Here is a 23,094-nt window from a genome sequence, read left to right on the forward strand (position 1 = left end):
AAGGGACTGGTTGTATGTATCATAATGTGGTCATACAGTGGAATAAATTAGGTAGAGTTGTATACACTGACATGGATATAATGGAAAAGAAGACTGTAGGCTGTGCTCGTAACACTCATAATATTACAGAAGGGTTTTGGAAGGACAGACATCAATAACTGCAAACTCAAATGCATAAGGGGGCCAGACTGGTTTTAGAAATGGGTCAGGTAGGGACTGTGACAACCTTGAGAACATGAAAAGCAACTGACACCAGTCAGCTTCAGCTAATCTTTGCTAATGAGTTGGCAGATCTTTGGATTTTGCCTGAAAACCTATAAATCATAGTACTTTTCATGCTACTTTGTGATAGTCTATTTACTTCTCTGCCACCTTGAAAGCTCCATGAAAATATTTCAGTTACATGAACCTCCTGATTTTTATTTTGTGGCAACCATTAGAAACATTAAAAAATATATATTGTAAGTGGTCATCTGTGAACTGGATTTGTCTTTCAGGCTCACTGCCTATCAACCTCTAAAATATTCTTACAATGGTTATCTTTGGCAAATCGTATTTTGGGATAATATCAGACTACGGTCTTCCACTGTACTATTTATACATTGCTTTATATTTGAGGGTGTTTTTGTTTGTTTGACCATGGCAAGAACCAGTTTACTGGTCGAGGTGAGGGGCAAGGGATCTATACAATGAGGAGTGAGGGCTCAGGCCTCCCCAGTGACTTAGAAATTCATTCCTCCACCAGGTTCTGGAGGTAGGCCTTGTACTGGTGAAGGGAAGGGAGAGTGGGTGGCTGTTGGAAATGTGCAGGTGGACAGTGCTCTCCAGTAAGGAGGCATCCCCTAATAGGTCTGTGTAATAGGTCTGTGTCTAGCAGAGCCCTGAGCCTCGTGGGAACAGCTTTGAGTATCACAAGCCTCTTGATCCACAGCTGGTCCTGGGGCCATGACTCCCCCACCAAGAAACAGAGGGTGTAGCTTGGGGAGTGTCCACTTCCTTCAGTGAAGACGATCAGATCTGCCAGGAAAGGGCCCTGGTCAAACATGCTTCCTTCCCTGATCCTGGAGACCTCGCCATTGGCCCGTGATCCCCGCCAGGAAGGAGCTTCTCGCTCACAGCCCAGGACATCTGGCGGTGTCCCAACCTCTGGGCCTAGAGAACTGATCACCCTCCACAGAACTAGCGTCTCCTCCCCACCCACCCTGCCCTCAGGCAGCTCAGCACAAGCCTCCTGAGGCTGGTCATGGCCCTGTCAAGGACACTCTAGGTCTGGCAGTCTTATTAGCTGCCCAGGCCATGTCCTATCTCCTGCTTCTGCCCCCACCAGGCATGGATCCCTAAAGCAGAAGACAATCAGCTGGAAGACCTGGCAGTCCTGGGAAAAGGTGGTACAAGGTGGAACCTCGAACTTCCAGTCCGAGCGGCTGCAGCAGCGACACAGAGGGAGAGACTGAGAAGTGTAGGGCGGCCCAAAGCCCTGGTCCCAGTCCCTCCCACCTTCCCGCTGCCACTCACCTTCCTCCGACACCAACAGCCACCTCAGTGGGTTTTCAGTGGGTTCCGAGTTTGAGCAAAGAGCAGAGATGCCCAAGTAGGGGCTCAGCAAGAGCTGAGAGGGATGCTCAGGGGCCACAGCGAGGCTTGAGGACCCCCCACCTGGGAATGGGGCCAAGACCATGTCACTCAGTAACTCCTCCCGAATGTTCTCTGGGTATCAGATGTACGGCTCTGCCCTCGTTGTCTGGAGAGGTATCCGGCTCAGGAAAGTCCCCAACTCCTACAGTGACAAACTTGTAGATGCTGCGCACAGGTCGCGGGGATCCTCGCTGGGTCCTCCGCTAAGCGCTACACTCCCTTCCGGTGGACGGCGAACCGGAAATTCCCCTTCCGGGCCGGCGGGTCAGAGCGCGCGCAGCGCAGGTCTCGGCCCGGCCCAGGTCTGGAAGAGGCGTCGTCCCCTGGCCGGGGACCCTGCCGCCCCGGTGCGTCCACGACCTGAGGATGAGGAGCACATGCCGCCCTGGTCCCGCTCCCCGGCCAGGTAGGATCCCAGGCCGCCGGGCACCGGGCGTCCGGGTGGGGGCGGGGAATGGCCCAGCCGGGTCTGGACTCCCGGCACCTCTCCCAGTTGTGGCTGCGCGGCCCCTTACCGACAGCAGAGCTTTAGAGCTGTGGGGCTTGCTTTTCTATCCACTGCTTTTATAATAGAAAATACAAATGCTGAAAACGCATTTACACTGGCCTTATGCTAAGAAGTTCTGAACCAAAGTGAGTTTCCAGATTAGTTCACACTAGAACCAGGTCCAGGAGTTTGCCTACCTTTGGTCACCGATCTCAGGAATCTTGAATTTGGTGGATACCCCTGGGCTCATCTAGATACATCTAGATAATGATAACGGGCTCATCTAGATAATGTTTTGGACTAGGGCCTTGAGATACTTCTGACCATGTTGGACTATATGAGTCTCTGGGAGTGGAAACAGCATCTTAAAGATGTCGGGAGAGAACAATCCTATCTCTCCTGGTGTATCCGGAGCTTGTGGGAAAATGCATGGGGATCATCATTCATTAATTTACTCATTCACTCATTCATTCATCAAAGGTAGTGTTTACTATGTGCCTGGACGGTTGTGGGCCACAGGTCCCTTCATTGGAGTTTGCAACTTGGAAGGTGATACCAAAGTAAATCGATGATCACAAAATAGAAGAAGTAGTGTGATGAGGGTCAGCACATGGTGCTGTGGGAGACCCCCCCCCCCCGGAAATCAGGGAACACTTCTCTTAAGAGGTGGCACCTGGGCTGAGTTGGGAATTGCATGCTGAGAGACCCACAGGTGTGAGGGCATGAAGGCAGGAGAGGACCTGGGACCTTCCGGGAACAGCCTGTATTCTCTATAGCCTGAGCACTGAGTTTGGGGCAGGGCGTGTCAGGTTTCAGGACTGGAGTGTGGGCAGCCACCTGGTCGCAAGGGCTTGATGAAGCAGTCTGGGATGCCTGGGCTCCATCCGAAAAGCAGCTGAGAGCCATGTACAGGTTTTAGGCTAGGGAGGTTTTGGAGCTGTTTTATATATTTATGTCAACAAATATTTTCACCCAGAGTTTTCATTTTATGTTTCCTCGATTTTATGAACCAAGGGGGAAAATACTATGTATTTAAGTGAAAAGGGAAAGTAATTTTTTTGTCTTAAACAAAAACAAAAAGCCTCTAAGGGCACCTAGCTGATTCAGTTAGGAGAGCATGTGACTCTTGATCTCTGGGTCGTGAGTTCGAGCCCCACGTTGGGTGCAGAGATTACTTAAACATAAATGAACTTAAAAACAAACAGGGGCGCCTGGGTGGCTCAGATGGTTAAGCGTCTGCCTTCGGCTCAAGTCATGATCCCAGGGTCCTGGGATCGAGCCCCACATCGGGCTCCCTGCTCGGCGGGGAGCCTGCTTCTCCCTCTCCTCCTGCTCCCCCTGCTTGTGCTCTCTCACTCTCTCTGTCAAATAAATAAATAAAATCTTTAAAACAAACAGATAAACCTCTACGAAATGATGACTGAGAAACTGTAGTTTCTAAGTTTTATACCTTCCTGTGCTCTTAGATTTTAGAGACGTTTCATGACATGGCATACACAGCCTGCAAGTTAATTAAGCCATCAGCTTAGAAGGTTGCCGGTAGATTCCACGCCAGTTTCGAGGGTGTGTATGTGTTCTGTATGGGGAGCTGGTTAAAGGCATCCATAACATTATGATAATCCTCCCTGAATATCGCTAGGGTTCCAACTGTATTTCATCTCATTCCTGGCGTCCTTGCCCACTAAGGGCCTTGCTTCCCTGGAAAGGTAGGTGAATACTCAGTTAATAGGAAGAGCAGAAACATGTTCAGTTTGGTGAGAACTTGACTTCCCTGTCTCAGAAGGGGAAAGGGAAAAGTCTGTGGTTTTTGAGAGCAGAAGACGGGAGGGGAGGAGCAGACAGGGTGATTGATGACGCTGTGAAAGCCACACAATTGCTGTCAAGGTGGTTTTTCACCCCTGGAGCAGGGTGATCTCATTTGCTGCTGCATATGCATTCAGCCTTGGTTTTCTGGTCTCCTGGCCATGAGGACACGTGTGAATATGCTGAATGTGTATGTGTGCTCCCGGAAGGCCGGGAGGATTTTAGAGACAGACTAAGCGGGATTCAGATTCTACTCTGCACCTTGCTTTGTGAGAGCCCGGCACAGTTGCTTGCCTTACCTGATCTGATTTCAGGATGCTTACCTGGCATGGACTTTTGTGAGAATTAAGTGAAATGAGGTATTTATGTATCGTGACTGGCACCCAACTGCTGTTCCATAGATGTTAATTTCTTTCCCAACCTTGGACTGAAGCTGCCTTTAATTGGTTTCCAGGGGACTAGCCATTTGTCTCCTTGACTCTCTGTCATGCTTCCTTTTCACTGGTAAGGAAACATATTTAGGGTAGCAGAACGACAACCTGCATTCCAGTCCTTGTGTTACTACTTACTTTGGATAGGTGGCTCAGTACTTTTGAGACTTAGATTCCCTCTCTATAAAATGGGAACAGTAATGCTCAATGTTCCTGTACTGTCTACAGTGTTTGTGAGGACTCAGTAAAGTAAGGCAGGGTTCTCAAACTTTAGAATGCACCAGAATCATTCCTTTAAAACTTGTTAAAACAGATTGCAGGACTCCGTTGTCCTCAGGGGTTCTGATTCAGTAGGTCTGGGGTGGGACCTGAAAATTTGCATTTCAAACCAATTCCCAGGCCACACTTGGAGAACAGTGCTGGGCACACATTGAACACCAGTTGGATGTGAGCTACTATCATCACAAGCTGGCTAGAATTCTAATTTTAGGGTCCTCGTTTTGACTATGTGAAATAATAACTTAATTTTCAAGTTATATAGAACTGATAAAAGGAGGGAGGAAGGCGCCTGGGCAGCTCAGTCAGTTAAGCGTCCGATTGATTTCGGTTCAGGTCATGATCTCACAGTAGTGAGATCGAGCCCCGCGCGGGGCTCTGCACTCAGCGTGGAGTCTGCTTGTCCCTCTTCCTCTGCCCTCTCCCCCCCGAATAAATAAATGAATAAAATCTTAAAAAAAAAAAAAAAGTAGCGAGGAGGAGGAGTTTAGTATTTTATGGGGTAAGAATTTACAAGTCATTTCTGCTAAGGGCATCTGTGTGACCCAGACACAGGAATGAGGGGCCCAGACTGACCAGATCCCATTGGCAGTTTTATCAGTCTGGTCCCCTTGAGGCATTACAGGCTCAAAAAACAAATTTCTGAAATAATCTCCTACTGCTTCCTACTAGGTGATGAGGACATGTTTGGGGGAAATTGGGGAAAATGACAGGAGACTTCCACATGCCAGAGTCTCCTTCGGTCTTTTATAAAAAGTCTCATCATCCCCAGGGTTTTTAAGTATGTCAAGGAAGGATCTTCCCACTGAGGAAATCATAGGCCCTGACTCTTTTATTTTAGAAGGTGGATGGCAAAGGTAAGGGGCATGGTGACACCTCTGCCACTTAATGAGCGGTCTGAATTACAGATCTAAAATTAACAGCTTCTCCTCCTCCCTCCCACCCACCCACCCAATACTTAAACTTTCCTTTGTCATTGCTTCTCAGAGCTCTTGAGTTGCAAGAAATGCTACCTGGATCTGCAAGCCTTTAAAAACAGCCAGGGTGGGGCTGAGTGTTGAATTAGGGTTCAGAGTCTAGATTCTGCAGTCAGATAGATGGGGCTCATCTCCTGATTTTGTAGCTTGGAGTGTGACCTCATCAAGTGACCTTCTGAACTCCATTTTCTTATCAAATTGAAGGCAGTAACAGTACTCATTTCAAAGGGTGCTTATGAGGGATAATTAGGTAAGCATAGGAGGACTCAGTGAATGACAGATGTTGTTTCTTTGGGGGGACTTTTAAGAGTTCCAACTCCTGCATGCCTTCCCTGAGCGGTCACTTTTACAGAATTCTCCAGCAATGTTCATTTGGTTTGTGGGGCCTACATTCTCAACTTTTCCCAATTTCTTTATAGAGCTTTGGACTACAAGAGAAGGGAGGAGCCCTCTGCATGGGGCCTGGGGAAAGAAATGCGGACTCAGGGACAGTGGAAGTTTCTATGAGGAATCCGACCCTGCCTGACTCCAAGAACTTCTCAACCCCTGTGGGGCAGGGGTTAGAGCCATGAGCCGAAGGATCTCTTCTCACTTGGTGATGTGGGACGCTCAGTGGTTCAGAGGCCAAGGTGACAGAATGCAGACTTGGGGCAAGGGGTACAGTGAGAATCTAAGGGACCCCAAGTCTGTTAGCCTTCCCAGGAGGCAGCATCCTGGGCTGCACAGCAGTGTTTTAATAGAGGCCACAGCATTCATGGGATGAGAAGGCAATTCCTATAGGAACTTGTGGGTGGGTAGTAGATAGTAATGTACATGAGGGGATTGTTCCCCGGGTTTTCCCTCTGGGTGGGGAGAGATCCCTAAATAATGGCGGTGGGAGGGACTGTGATTGTACAGGTGACAGCAGTGAGGCAGGGGACTTTGAGTGATGTAGCTGAAGCATGCTGCCCGGTGCTGGCCACACAGTAAGCGTCCAGGAACCGGTCATTTTTACCAGCTGTTCCCTGATACCCTGACCTCTTCCCAGTGCCCGCAGGACTGGGCAGTCTCTGCTGTGAGCATCAGAGGACGGGGGACCTCTCAGCCCCTCCTTCCCTGGAGCTCTTTGAAGAATGCAGAGTGGGACATTAACTTTTTTTCAAGTTTATTTTCTCCATCACATGATATTTTCTCCATGATGTATCTACTTTTGAGAGGAAAGAGTACCTTCACCTTAGGTGCCAGGAAGTAGTGATGATCCTGGCTGGCTTTGAGGAACACTAGGTTGGAGTCAGAAGACCTGGATTCAAGTCCCAGCTCAGTTACCTTTGAGATGTGAGGCCATAGGGGAAAAGAAAAAAAGAGAGAGAGAGAGGGAAACAAGCCATAAGAGACTCTTACTGATAGAGGACAAACTGGGGGTTGATGGAGGGAGGTGGGCAGGGGATGGGCTAGATGGGTGAGGGGGATTAAGGAGGGCACTTGTGATGATGAGCACTGGGGGTTGGATGTAAGTCACGAGTCACTGAATTCTACTCCTGAAACCAATACCACACTACATGTTAAATAACTAGAATTTAAATAAAAACTTGACACATTAATAAACAGAAATGTGAGGCCACAGGCTAATTTTTTAACTTGCTCGTTTGTAAAATGGGGACAAAACTGCCTGTCCTACCAACAGATAATAAACATAAAGATGTTTTGTAAACTGTTAAGTTCTGTGAAGGGAATTAAGGAAAGTGGTTTTGGCGTGGCTGATGATGAAGTCCTCTAGGGCTACTGGCATTCAGTGAGGGGATGGTCTTTTATTCTGAAATGAAGACTAATGAGAGAGTTCAAGCATGGAGCCAGGTGAGGGACACAGGGGTATTTTGGGATATCCCTGCGTGTTCAGTACCTCCTCCTGAGGCCGGTTCACAGGACATGAGGCCATTAATCTTACCAGAAGGCATCACTGGGCCAAACCTGAGGGTGTGACAGGTGCCCCTCCCTCTCTACTGCTATGGTTGTTTATTGCTGTCTACCTTCCAGGCTGGGAACTTCTAGGCTCTTAGCACAGGGCCTGCCATACAGTGGGTTCACAGAATGATTCAGTGAGTAAGTGAGTGGGAGGATATGTTTTCTTTTTTTGGATCATGGTCCTTGACTATTTTCTGCACATTTACTCTCATTCTCACACCTCTTCTCTTTCCAAAATATCTTCAAAGCAGTCCACAAACCAGAACATGGAAACACTAATACTTGGGGCTAAAAAAACCAGGAACACCTGAGAAAGAAAAATATGAATTGTTCCTTCCTGAGCCATTTGTGCCTTGGGGGTCAACTTTGGGGAAGAAAGGAGACTCCTGAATTGGTTTCTGGTGATAGGGTGGGGTGGGGGCAACAGGCAAAATCTGTGGAGAATCAGTCTGTCCTGACACAACAGTACCTTTCTGTAACTTAAAAGATATGTGAACTCTAGGGACTTCCAGCCCTGGAAATAATTGCTTTCTCAAAAAAGACAGGGAACTTAAAAAATAAATCTGGTGATGGCTCCCCTTGTTATTAGGGTTGAAACGGGTGATCTGTGTGTTTTCTGAAGGCTTCTATGATTCTAAGCCAGGGAACAGCTTAATTTTTTGCTGGGTTCCTTTGTTGCTCCCATAACCTCTTAGGAATGGTGACAACAATGACATCGATGTGGAGAGTGCCTTTCCTCTGAGGGCTTGCTCTGTACTGCCCCATGCTTACTTTGACTCGTTTTTTCACAACAACCCTGTAAGGTCGGTTATAATCTCCACCCCATTTTACAGACGAGGAAACTGAGGCTCAAGGGGTTAAGTAATTTCACCAAGGTAACACAGTCAGTCACCTTCATTTGAACTTTGTTTAAATCCTGGTCTGATAGTTACATCCATGCCTTTCTCCACCCCCTGAACTGCCTCCTTCAAAAAGTGTAAGGTTGCCTCTGAAGTGTTTTCTAAGCAGTTCAAATAAAGCCCTTCAAAATATAGATTGTGTGTATTTCATGGACAAGAAATCCTCCCCCCTCCCCAATCCCTCCCTTTAAGAGCTTTTTCATCCACTGCTCACCCCCCAGGGTTCAGCCTGGAGCCTGGGGGAGAAAATGGGACAAGAGAACAATAAAACAAAAGACTCCAAGACCTGTAATGGATCATGATTGAAATGCACTTTCCCAGCTTCATAAAATGTCAGTCTGATTCTCTTTGTTCTAAAAGTTCTGCTTTCACAAAGCATCAATTTCCCCTAATAATAAGCCTTTTTATTCTTCATCTAATGATGCAGCCTGGTCTTGAGAATTCTTATGATCTCTATTGCTCATCCAAGGATGACAGAAGCACGCACAATGAATTTCTCACTTCCCTTCTTTACCTTTCGTATCATACATGATTTCCATCCCAGTGCAAGCAGGGGCTCTGAGCAGTGTCCCCCCATTTCCTCTACCCCGTCGCTCTCACACAGCCATGAACAGCTCTGAATTCTCTGCACAGCATCATCGGTTCTCCGTGAATAAGATCATCTTTCTTTTTTTCCCCACCCCTCCACGGTGACTCTTGTGTCTGCTGTGGGCACTTTCCCATGGGGGGGGGCAGTATTTTTGACTGGTTGAGTGTTTGAAGTAACATTTATCACACATGAACTGTGTTCCAGGCACACTCTGAGAGTTTGAACAGGTGATCTCATTTGCTGCTCACAACACCCTGATGTGGGGGGTCCTGCTAGTAAACCCACTGTACAGAGGAGGAAGCTGAGGCACAAGAAGTCCAAAGACAAAGCCCTCTAAGTGTCTAGATTCTAGAGCCTCTCTTAACCATTGGGACTCACTGGCTTGAGGTTGTCTGGAAACTTCTACGTGAAAGTTGGACAGTGTTGAGAGTAATATCTGGCTTTTGAAGTTTTCAGCCCAAAGGGCTCTAGAGAATCAAGGTGGACAATAACCTTGGAAGGGTCAAGCCATGCAATAACAATAACTATAGGGTTTACAGAACAGCCACAGAGCATATGAGATTACCAAAAAAGGACACAAAGCAGGGCCCAGGAATGGTAGTGGGAAATGCCCCTGCTCTTGCTTCCACTGGTCACGGCCTATGAGACCTTCTCCTAGTCATCTGCATCGTCCCTTCACTTCTCTCTCACCGTGGCCATCCAGAGATTGGTAGTGGGCCTCTTAGGATGGCAGTTCTCAAAGTTTCACATAGGTCAGTGTCACTTGGGGAGCTTATCTAACGTGCAGATTTTGGAAATTCTGATTCAAGAGGCCTGGGCGAGAGACTCACTGTTTTTCATTCTTAACTAAGCGCCTCAGAAGATCCTAATGCAAGAAGCCTCCAAGCCACTATTTAAAGTAACCACTGCTTCTCGGATTACAGCATTAGGAAAAGAAAACAAGAAGCCCAGTTGTCTGTGGCCTAGCTTTGCCTCGAGCACTCTCTCAAGGATGGCTGGGAGCCCAGCATCACTTGGTTGGTTGTTGCTCTTTGGTCTTTACCTCTGCTGCTGGGGAGGAGGCAGCTGAGTAGCTCTTCGTCTGGATCTGCTGTGCTTATTGTAGGAGCTCAGTAATATTTGTTATTATTTTTTTAACCTTCTGGACTAGAATCAAGATTTTTATCTTCTGCTCTGAGATCTCCTACCAGGAGCTTTTCTAACCTTTGAATCCCCATTTAGACCCACTGAAATGGCCAGGAAAGAAACACTGCACTAAAGAAAGACGGCTGCCTGTTTAGGTGTGGACACACCTGAAGTTGCCTCAAAACTCATTTCCTCTGATTAGATTATGCTGGGAACCTCACCTCTCACAGGAGGCTTTTTTCCCATCCCAGATATGATCTCCTGCCAGGCACTCCCGATTGTTGCCCTCATTTTACGGCCAACACATCAGTGTCTCGTTGTCTTTAATCACCATCTCCATTGGGTTAGTAATACATCTCTGAACAGGTCCTCCAATTAGTTATTTGGTTTTTCTTGGTCTCTAGCATGCGTCTAAAACCAGGACTCTTCTGATGTCCACACAGGCTATAGGCTCGAGTAGGTCAGGAAACGTCTGTCTTGAGAGGCTAGCACAGTGCCTGAAATACACAAGGTGTTCAGTAAATGTGTGTGGATTAAGTGATTGTAATTTTACAAATCCACAGGTTTGGTTGGTTTTTTTCTATGCTTTCCCTTTCCTTCACATTTTTATTTAAATTCTAGTTAGGGCGCCTGGGTGGCTCAGTCGTTAAGCCGTCTGCCTTCGGCTCAGGTCATGATCCCAGGGTCCTAGGATCGAGCCCCGCATCGGGCTCTCCGCTCGGCGGAAAGCCTGCTTCTCCCTCTCCCACTCCCCCTGCTTGTGTTCCCTCTCTCACTGTGTCTCTCTCTGTCAAATAAATAAATAAAATCTTTAAAAAAAAAAAAAATTCTAGTTAGTTAGCATATAGTACAATATTGGTTTCGGGAGTAGAATTCAGTAATTCACCATGTAAAAATAACACCCAGTGCTCAACAGGACAAGTGCCGTCCTCAATACCCACCACCCATTTAGCCCATCCCCCACCCACCTCCCTCCATCGCCCCTCAGTTTGTTCTCTATCGTTAAGAGTCTCTTATGGTTTGTTTCCCTCCCTCTCTCTTTTTTCCCCCTTTCTCATATGTTCATCTGTTTTGTTTCTTAAATTCCACATATGAGTGAAATCATGTGGTATTTGTCTTTCTCTGACTTATTTCTCTTAGCATAATACACTCTAGCTCCACCCATGTTGTTGCAAATGGCAAGATTTCATTCTTTTTGATGGCTGAGTAATATTCCAGTGTGTGTGTGTGTGTGTGTGTGTGTGTGTGTGTGTCTATACCCCATATCTTCTTTATCCATTCCTCAGTCGGTGGACATTTGGCCTCTTTCCATGGTTTGGCTATTGTAGGTAATGGTGTTATAAACATCAGGGTGCACAGACCCCTTCAAATCTGTATTTTTGTATCCTTGGGGTAAATACCTAGTAGTGCAATTGCTGGATTATAGGTAGTTCTATTTTTAACTTTTTGAGGAACCTCCATACTGTTCTCCAGAGTGGCTGCACCAATTTGCATTCCCACATAGGTTTTTGTTTTTGTTTTTTTGAGGCAGCTGTCCCCAGACGAGACTCTGTGGGGCTGGATAGGTATACATCCAAATAAAATGTCATGCTTCTTGGACAAAAATGAGAAAATTTAGCACATTGTTTTAGTTTTGTCATAAAGCTAAATTTATTTAGTGTAGAAATACTGCCTATTCTGAGCCTGTGTTCTTCCTAATTTGGGAGTATTAAAATTACCCTTTTGTGAGGTGACAATAATAGATGTCATTGTATTGACTAAACTGACTCCCACCCCATTCTTTTGAGGAGGCTCCTACATCCCTTGCCTAGATGATTTGCCTAGGTGACTCCAGGTAACTCCAGAAGTAGCCTGCCCGAGCCCACTCTTCCCCCTTATCTATCAGGACTTCTCATGACAAACCAGGGAAGCTGATTCTAGCTTTTGCTAGTGTGAGGTATTTCCTCAAATACAGAAAGAGTATTTAAAAGATGATGGGTCTAAATGCAGGGTGCTCTCCTGAGTTGGATCCTGGAGCAGAAAAAGAGCACCGGTGGAAAAACTGGTAAAATTCTAATCAAGTTTGTAGTTTAGTTAATGGCAGTCTACCAGTATTAATGTCTTTGTTGTGCTAGATGTACCATGGTTATGTAAGATGTTAATAGGAGAAACTGGGTGAAGAATATAAGAAGTCTCTGTACTATTTTTGTAACTTTTCTAAGAATTTAAAATTATTCCAAAATAAAAAGTTTATTTAAAAAAAAGATAAATGCTCACAGTCTTGGGTGCTGAGCAATTCAGTTGACCAGAGTTACCTTTTTTAAAAATGTAAATCAGAGCATATCAGTATCCTTCTTAAACTCTCTCAGTGGCTTCCCATTGCTCTATGAATAAAAATCCAAATCCGGGCCCTGCTTATTTCTCTTACCTCACCTCCTCTCTGTCTACTCTGTCTTTGACCACTTTATTCTACTCACACTGGCCTTCCTCCAGTTTCTCGATGAGGCTGTGCTTGTCCCCGCTTTAGGCCTTTGCCCTGGCTTCTGTCTTGGATGCTCTTCCTCCAGGTCTTTACATGGCTGGCTTGTCTTGATATTTGGGTGCCTTTGCTGCCCACCCACTCTAAAGTAGCTTCCCTGCCTATCCTCTCCTTCATTTCACTCTGCTCTGTGTTCTTCACAACACTTAACACCATCTGTCAAATTATTTAAATGATTTATTTGCTTATTATTTGTTTATTGTCTTCTCCTCCCCCTGGGATGTCAGAGGTTTATTGTTCATCACTGCATCTCTATAACCTAGAGCAATGTCTGACATATAACAGGGGCTCTGGAATTATTTGCTGCATGAATGAAAGAAGGCACATTTCATCCCGGAAGCCTTCATGACTCCCAGTCAGGCATAAGAACCCTCCATTCAGCTTCCATGGCCTCTGGCACTTCTCTTTCCCACAGCTCTTGCCCCAGTGGGTTGTAACTGGTCCACTGACCCATTTGTCTCTTCACTAGGGCCCTGAGCTCTGATGGGTAGAATGATGTTACTACTTTTTTACTCTTAGAGATGGCATAATGCCTGGGACAACACTGACACCCAACAGTGGTAAAACTCATTAGGGCCCCTGGCTTAGACACTTGCTGGCCAACTTGGGGAGTCAGAAGTAAGCCCTATTTTATTATTATTAATTTATTTATTTTGGGGAGAGAGCATGCAGGGGAGTGGGGAGGGGCAGAAGGAGAGAGAAAATTTTAAGCAGGCTCCACGCTCAGCGCAGAGCCTGATGTGGAGCTTGATCTCACAACCCTGAGTTCGTGACCTGAGCTGAAATCAAGAGTCGAATGCTTAACCGACTGATCCACCAGGCACCCCAGAAGTGAACCCCTTTTAGACAAGACCAGTCACTGATCACTTCATTTATCTTTGTAGTGTCAGTGCCTTGCACTGGAATAACAGTTTGTGCATTTTAAATAAATAAAGGAGAGAATGGGACAAAAGAGCCTGGCTATGGGATTGGAGGGGGAGTTCAGAAATGGACTTTGAAATTCAGCCAATATCTAAGTACTGCCTGGAGTGTACTCTCAAGGGAGAAGTGAATTGACTGTTTCATGTTTGTTCTGTCTTTCTATGTTTTATCTCTTATCTGTTTCCTTAGGTCTCTTGTCAGTCATACTTTCTCCAGGTAGAGTTTTTCTTGACCCTACTGTCTTCGTTTCATTTCAGTCTCCTTTTCATCCTACCTCCTTTCTGTTACTAAGCCAGGTCTTCTCCAAACTGTAAACCCACAGCTGCTGCTTTGGCTTCCCCAGCAACCTCACTCAGCAATGACCACAATATGCAAGGGACACCCAGGGAAAGAAACAGCCTCTTCCCCTAATGAAGTGTCAGCCCTTCATCTTCTCTGATTTAAGCAAGAAATGCCATAGAATCTTGGAAAGAATGTATAACTCGGAGCTAGACTGAATGGCTTTTAAAACCCTTTCTTAGACATACAGGTGGCCAACAGACAGATGAAAAGATGCTGAACATTGCTTATCATCAGGGAAATGCAAACCACAATAAGATGTCATCGTATACTTGTCATAATGGCTACAATCAAAAACACAAGAAATAACAAGTGTTGGCAAAGATGTGGAGAAAAAGGAGCCCTCATGTCCTGTTGGTGGGAATGCAGTTTGGTGCAGCCACTGTGGAAAAGAATTGAAAATAGAATTACTGTATGATCCAGTAATTCCACTACTGGGTAGTTACCCAAAGAAAACAAAAACACTAATTCAAAAAGATATATGCATCCCTGTGTTTATTGCATTATTATTTACAGTAGCCAAATTATAGCAGCTCAAGTGTCTACTGACAGATGGTGGATAAAAAAGATGTTACACACACACACACACACACACACACACACACACACACTAGAATGTTATTTGACCATAAAAAGAATGAAATCTTGCCATTTGCAGCAACATGCATGGGTAGTCCTAGAGTGTATAATGCTAAGTGAATAAGTCAGTCAGAGCAAGACAAATACCAGCTGATTTCATTCATATATGGAATTTAAGAAACAAATCAACAACAACAACAACAAAAAGAGACAAAAAAACAGACTCTTAAATACAGAGAACACACTGGTAATTACCAGTGGGGAAGTGGGTGGGCAGATAGGTAAAATAGATAAAAGGGAGTAAGGGTACACTTATCTTGATGAGCACTGAGAAATGTCTAGAATTTTGAATCATTATACTGTACACATGAAACTAATATAACACTGTGTGTTAATTATACTTCAATAAAAAAAATACAACCTGTTTTGTAATAAGTGAGTGATTTAGGGCAGGAAGTGTTGATTTATATGTGTTTTGTGTCCTTTCCCCCATTAGAGTGCAGACAGGAGGTATAGTTATCGTTAGCACTGTACCCAAGGCTTTGCAACAGAGGTTAGTATCGAGGTGGTAGATTATTATGTCATTATTAATCCACTGTTTTTATGGACAGTGGGGAAATTATTGCAAAGAAGGGAAAATACACAACTCTGGGCAACAAGATCCTCTTTCTTGGTTAATGGTCTGGGGGTGCTGACCAAAAGGATCTTACCTTCCAGTGAGAGCTTATGTTTCAGTGGCTGTCAATTTCCGATCAGCCCCCGAGTTTGAGAAGATAAAGTTTCTTGGATGTCTCTTGCCCTCCAGTCTGTTTGTGTAGTTTCGATTTATTTTAGTAATGAATTCAGTTGGCATTCTCCCTCTGGAACCCTGTTATTAAAACAAACTTGACAGAGACTCTGCTTGCAGGTACAACAGCATAGGAATGAAATGAACTCCCATGTACAATATGAGTCTCAATATTGGTTCAGCCTTGGCATGACACTTAGAATGAGTGAGAGCAATGGGGATCTCATTAATCCTCACAATTTAGCACCAGCCTCCAGGAGAGGAGAAAATCTTGTCTGATTGTATTGTCCTGTTAGCCTTGTAAATTCACAGGAGAGGGCAGTAAAAGGAGCAGGAATATTTATCCCAACTCTTTGGTCATTTGCTCATGAATCTAAGACAGAAGACTAACTGAAAAGGATTTATATACATAAAATGAAATCGTGGTGAGAAAGCTCGGATAGATGGAGAGAATTACTGTCAGTCATTCATTCATCTTTCATTTACTGAGCATCTACTATGTACTAGGCACTATTCTGGACACTGCGAATGGAAAAGTTAAGAAGCCAGTCAAAATCCTTGCCCTCAAAGAATTTACATTCTGGTAGGAAGAGATAGACAACAACCAAATGAGCAAGTTAATTAATAACTTCTGTAAAGAAAATAAATCAGGGTAATGTTAATAGGACTCTCAGATGAGAGTAGTGAGAACTTTTAGGATAAGAGGAAAGACTTCTCTGAAAATGTGACATGGGAATGAAAAGTAGAGTTTTGGATGGCAGCAGCTGCAGAGATGGAAGTTAGCATGGCTGCTAATGAACAGAATGGGAGGAAGCCTTGTGCCTGGAATAAGTTCAACATCAGGGAGAAAAAGAGACCCCGCAACCCCCTCCAAATGCTAAAATACAAATAATTAACACTTCCACATTCTTAACTACTTACTAGTGATGTTTATTACTTAACAGCAATGTGACCTGGGACAAGTTATTCATTCACTCTAATTTGACAGCTATCACATGAGAGTCATAAAGTCTATACACCTCCATGGCCTTCTTACAGGAATTATACATGACAGCAATAAAGGCTAGTAACTATTGAGTACTTATTATGTGCTGGTCACTGTGCTATGTGCTTCACATATAATACCGCATTTAATCTTCTTGATAACTTTCTTAATGAAGAAGCACTGTAATCTCTGTTTTGCAGATGAGGAAACTGAGTGCAGGGATGGTGAGTAACTTGCTCACGGTCATTCAGAGTTGGGATTTGAATCCACACTCTTTTCTTCCAAAGCTCTCAACCTTACCCCCGATATCTTCCAGATGTGGAAGCCTTACAACGGTGCCCACCGGGCACCTAGCCCAGTGTCTGCAAGTGGTAGCTCTCAGTGCTTCTAGACCCATCGTTACTTACTCACATTGTCTTTCTTCCACTTTACAGCAGTATGATTGATTTTAGACCCTGCATTTTAGAATGTGACTTTCAGAAGTCAGGGATTTGCCAGAGAGCTGGAGCTGGAAGCCGGATCATCTGATTCCTAATCCCTAGGTCTTTTCCCTGTCGTGTGCCTCCCCGGAGTTTTTGCTTATTATAATTAAGCATATTTTGAAAGGAACCCTCAGAAATACACACTGAATTTGCTTTAGTAGATCCAGCTGTTTGCAAAACAATAGGTTCAATTTTCTTCCTTAATACTGCTTCTATTAACATTTAAAAGATCCCTCCATATTCATTGTTCCTATTTTAAGCTGAAAAACCATCAGAGCATTTCAGTATTCATCAGCTGATGAAACCCAGCAGGTTTCTGAATCGACACCTACTCTGCCACCTGTTGCCCAGGCGCTGCGCTCTGTGCCTGTCTTGCTCCTCGTGTACGTCCCAGGAATTTCAGGTTTCCCTGGGACCTCTCAGCTAGGAAACTTTGTTCCCCTAAGTAAGTTTCTTTCTCGTTTTTGGCATGTGGTCATTCATGTTCTCTTGGATTTTTAGAGTGGAACTTTAAACTTGAAATTTTTTCTTTAAAAAAATATTCTTGGATGGGATTGTTGGAATACAGAATCTCCCTCTGAGACTGGAAGAAAACACATCTGAGCTCTCTGCCTGGCCAGGCAATTACAGCTATAAATGGAAAGAGGACATGACAGAGGAAAAGTAAGGCAGAAGGAGTATCTCTCCCCTTGTTATTCATGAGGCTAAAGCGTCTTCTGATCTTTCTTTGAGAATGGTGCTGATGCATACCTCCAAATCAGATGTTGTCTTTGGACTTGAGATGTCTTCTCCATGTTTCCACTTAGAAGTCTAACAGGCAACTCAGATTTAATGTGATGAAGACAGACTCCTGACTTTCATCCCCGGACTTGCTCTTCTCTCAGTATCCCCATATCTATTAATAGCAAGTCTGTTCTTTGGTGTGCTCAAGTAAACATGTTGGCGTCTTCTCCGCCATTTCTCCTTCTCTTATATGACCCCGTGTCCAGTTCATCAGCAACACCTGTTGGCCTTCACCTTCAAAATAGATTCAGAAGCTGACCGTGTCTCACCATCTTCACAGCTGCCACCAGGGACCAAGCTACCATCCTCTTTCCTGATTTCCATGGTCTCTTAACTGGCCTTTTGCTTTCACTCATGCCCTTCTTCTTCATACTCGGTGTGATAGCCACAGTGATCCTTTTAAATCTGCATTGGTGTATGCCCCACCTTTGCTCAAAACCCTCCAATGACTTCCTGTCTCTTAGAACAGAAAGTTAAGGGGCACCTGGGTGGCTCAGTGGGTTAAGCATCTGCCTTCAACTCAGGTCATGATTCCAGGGTCCTGGGATCGAGCCCCACGTCGGGCTCTCCCCCGAGCCGGGGGTCTGCTTCTCCCTTTCCCTCTCCCTCTCCCTCTGTGATCTCTCTTGCTTTCCCTCTCTCTCAGATAAATGAATAAAATCTAAAAAAGAAAGTTAAATCCTTAAAATGGCCTATGAAGCCCTCCAGGCTCCTGCCCCTCCCCATTATAATTCTAATCTCATCTAATCTACCCCCCCATCCATTCCAGAATGTAAGTCCTATGAGGGAGGGCTGTTTGTCTGATTTTTCACTCTATTTACAGTGCCAACAATGGTACCTGGCACATAGTAGGCACTTGAGCATATTTTTTAAATGAATGAATGAATGACTGTTAAGAGATGACCGTAATGCCCAACTCTATTAAGTCAGGAATCATTTCATTACAAACAGAAAACCAATTCAAATGGAATGTGGTTGGATCACTTCTAATGTGATTGGAAATTCAGGGGTGCATTACTTTTAGGGTAGCTCTGTCCAGGAACTCAAATGAAGCCATTGGTCATTGACTCCCTTTGTCCGTTATCTCTTTTTCTTCTCTGTTAGCTTCATTCTCAGGCAGGCTTTCTTGGTCACCATAAACTTCAGCATTACATAATACTACATTAATAATCCCAATGGGGACAAGTCCAGGAGACAATCTCATTGGCCCAGGTTGAATCAGGTGCCTCTTTCTGAACCAATCACTGTGATCCAGGGTGATGAAATGCTCCCATTGGCCAAGTTGATTCATCTAACCACCCCTCGAGTAGAATATGAGAGTAGGGGTATCAGGCTCACCAACACTCCATAGACTGAGAGAGAGGGAGGACTGCTTCTGTAAAGGGAAGTACAGCTGTCATTGTCAGGTTCATCCCACATTACCACCAGATTGATTCTTGCAAAACACGGTTCTGATCTTGTCGCTATTATGCTCTAAGATCCTCGGTGACTCCCCGTTGAAATAAATGCCAAAATCCTTGGTCTGGTTTTTAAGACTCATCATAATGTAGTCCTAATCTGTGTCACCATGCACTCCCATATTCCCTTTACTGCAGAAACACTGGACTGTGTGCTATTCTTGGAAGACCATTTGTTCATTTATCAGTCCGTACATATACATACATGATATTTCTATGTGTCCCAGCCTTTGTTCATTTAGTGACCACTCTCCTGAATGCCTTTTGCCTTCTTTGTGCATATAAAAGCCAACATATTTTCTAAGATGTCCTCATTTTTCTAAGCCCCACGCAGCTCATAATGATTTATTTCCTCCATCTCTCTCCATAGTACTTTATTTATTCCTCTCTTAAGGCAGCATTTTTTTTTTTTTGCCTTGGGTGGATGTTATATCTGTACATACCTATTTCCCCTATTGGATTCTAAAATCTTTGAGAGCTTGGACATGTTTCCCCCACACAGCCAGCCAGTTATAGTAGTACTGTACATCTAAGAAGTATCTAAGAACTGTTTGTGAAATGAATGAATAACAAACTGAATTGAATTAAACTTTCAGTTTGTCATTTTTCATCATCACCATGATATGTTTATTTGTATAGGACATCTATTTGTAGAGTATATTTGGATTTATAAAATGTTCTGAGGCCTTTCATCTTACTTACTTTTCATAATGGTAATCTGAACTGGATATTATCTCTATTTTAAGAATAAAGAAGCTGAATCTCAGGCAGGTAACTTTTTGGTCGTGCAGTGGTAAGGACAAGAACTGAATACAGGGCTTTAAAAAAAATTGTGTTAACTGTTGGTGGGAATCCAAGCTGGTGCAGCCACTCTGGAAAACAGTATGGAGTTCCTCCAAAAGTTAAAAATAGAACTACTCTGTGACCCAGCAATCGCACTGCTAGGTATTTATCCAAAGGATACAAAAATAGTGATCCTAAGGGGCACATGCATCCCTATGTTTATAGCAGCAGTGTCCACAATAGCCAAATTATGGAAAGAGCCTAGATGTCCAATGACAGATGAACAGATAGAGAAGATGTGGTATATGTGTGTGTGTATGTATGTGTGTGTGTGTATGTGTGTATAATGGAATATTAATCAGCTATTAAAAGGAATGAACTCTTGCCATTTGCAACAATGTGGATGGAACTAGACAGTATTATGCTAAGTGTTTGTCAGAGAAAGACAAATACCATGTGATTTCACTCATATGTGAAATATAAGTAACAAAACAGATGAACATAGGGGAAGGGAAGGAAAAATAAAATAAGATAAAAACAGAGAGGGAGGCAAACTGTAAGAGACCCTTAACCATAGGAAACAAACTGAGGGTTGCTGGAGGGGAGCAGGGTAGGGGATGGGGTAACTGGGTGATGGGCATTAAGGAGGGCACGTGATGTAATGAGCAGTGGGTGTTATATGCAACTGATAAATTACTAAATTCTACCCCTGAAACTGTTAATACACTATATGTGAACTAAATTGATTTTAAATAAAAAATTTAAAAAATTGTGCTAAGGTTTGTTTATTTTTATTTTTATTTTTTTTTAAAGATTTTATTTATTTATTTGAGAGAGAGAGAATGAGAGAGAGAGAACACATGAGAGGGAGGAGGGTCAGAGGACGAAGCAGACTCCCTGCCGAGCAGGGAGCCCGATGCGGGACTCGATCCCAGGACTCCAGGATCATGACCTGAGCCGAAGGCAGTCGCTTAACCAACTGAGCCACCCAGGCGCCCAAAGGTTTGTTTATTTTTAATTGAAGTATAGTTGACATTCGTTTCAGGTGTACAACATAGTGATTCGACTACAACATAGTGATTCGACAATTGTATACATTATGAAATGCCAAACACAAGTGCAGTCACCATACAGGTTATTATAATATTATTGACTGTATTCCCTATGCTGTACTTTTCATGAATTCAGATCTTTTAACTCTATATTAATCATGAGTCTTTTGGCAACAAGTGATAGTAACTCAAACCAGCGTTAAATACAAAAGGAAATTTATTAGTTAATTGGTGACCCTCAAAGAACTATGCTTTTTGGTATTCATGCTCTTGTATCATGTCATCCCTCAGTGACTGGGCTTGGATGTGTGATTTTTTTTTTTTGGCTGATGGGACTTTAGCAAGCATGATGTAAACAGAAGCTTGATTATTCACTGGCAAATTGGGACTTGTCTGCTTGGAATGCTCCCTCTTGGAACACAGCTGGCATGCCCTAAGAAGCCCAGGCCACATGGAGAGACCATGGGGAAGAAGTGAGATGCTCAGTCAGCAGTCCCAGCTGAGCCTTCAGCTGCTACCCAGCACCCACAACCACCATGAGTGAACATACCGGCTGTGAGCGAGCGTCCTGGGTGTTCCAGCCCAGTCCAGCCTCCACATGACTGAAAGCCCCACTACAGAACCATGACAGAGAATAAAGTGGTATCATTTAAAGGTATTAAGTTTCAGGGCATTTTGGTCTTCAGCAATAGGTAACAGAAAGACGAGACGAGCATCTGATATATTCTTTTTGAGTTCACCTGCTCAGCCTTGAACAAATCACTGTGGCCAGGGTGGTGGGGCTAATGCCTCCTACAGGGACCACATGGAGCAGGGGGAAGAGATGCTCAAAGATCCTTCCACAATTGGGAAATTGTGCAGAACAGACAAAAATTGTAGCTACCAGAGCCTGGTAGAGCCTGGAAAAAGCCAGCATAGCTCCTCAGGGGGTCAGGCAAAAATCATAGGTTGTCAGAGTTACCAAGTTCAAGTCCAGCTGTTTCATTTTACAGATAGTGCGGTTAAGGCCCAAAGACCATTTCCAGGGTCAAGATCCACCAGTTGTCAGGCCAGAACCACAGTATCCCGGCTCCTACTCTGGGTCTCCTTCTATCACCCTGTTTGTTCAGCAGTGATGGTTCTCAGAGTGGGGTGGATGTGGGGTTTGTGTGCATGAGTGTGTGTGTGTTTCTGGGAGTCTGACTGGGTGGGATGGAGGGGCCTTGGGCTGGGTGGGGGTGGGGGGATTGATGTAATCCTCCCAGAGTTCTGTTTTCAGCACCTAATGCTCCTCTGGGCAGAGACCCATATTCACATACAAATCAGCTCCCTGGATTTGGAGTTAGACCTACGTCAGCTCCAGCCACGTGTGCTCTTTGGCCTTTGACACAATTGATTGTTAAACCACAGCGGCCCAGGACACATCTCTGAAGTGTTGTAGAAATTTTCATTGGGGAGAAATACTCATAGGCAACATTTGGGATCTTGGGCTTCATGTAATGCCCTGCTTGGTGTGAATTTGTAGCTCTTTAGACAATTTAAGAGCAATTTTTGTGAAATTTCCCAGGACATTTTGTTTCTTCAGGCAAAAAAGGGCTTTCGCTGCATGAACAACAGTTGCTCATCTACTCCAGAGAGGCAATCTACTGTGGCCTCTGACAAATCAATAAATATAGGTAGGAAACCAGATTCTTCATGTTCGCCATGTCCACCGTTCTCTTCCTTCCCATCTTGTCATCACTACTAGAGATAGAGTTGTAGGATGTTCGTTCTGAGAGAGAATTTAGTTTGTTTAGTCAGCTGACATTTTTAGAGATGAGGAAATCGAAGCCCAGAGAGTGCTAAGGGCTTGTACCAGTCACATGGTAATTCCATGGATTGAGTTGGGATAAGAGTTCTCATCTTTTGACTCTAAGGCAAACCTCTCCATGGCCCTTAAATCTTGCAGTGCCTTCAGGGACAGCTCTAACACAGGATAGGCAGGAGGTTGTGAAGAAGGGAGATAGGGAGGATGTTGAATGTCAAAGGCAACTGATTTATAACAAGGGGACCTCAAGGAGTGAACAGAATGCTCTAGATTTCACCAGTAGAGACTCTGGACTTTATTGCCAGTCTTTAGCCATAAACAGGACACTTGGATCTAAGATCCTTAAGAGTTTTCTTTTTCTTTTTTTAAAATTGAAGTATTTTTAACATACAGTGTTATATTAATCTTTAAAAGGTTTTTATACTCACAAGTCCCTCTAGAAAATTAGCCAGGCTACGT

At 44.3% G+C, this 23,094-nt stretch overlaps 1 pseudogene; it reads right to left on the bottom strand.

Moving 5' to 3' along the window:
* Positions 1-578: 578 nt before the first annotated feature.
* Positions 579-17,928, bottom strand: LOC116632035 (annotated as a pseudogene).
* Positions 17,929-23,094: the final 5,166 nt, after the last annotated feature.

This window comes from Phoca vitulina, unplaced genomic scaffold (genome assembly GCF_004348235.1).
Source record: "Phoca vitulina isolate PV1807 unplaced genomic scaffold, GSC_HSeal_1.0 scaffold6, whole genome shotgun sequence".
NCBI lineage: Eukaryota > Metazoa > Chordata > Mammalia > Carnivora > Phocidae > Phoca > Phoca vitulina.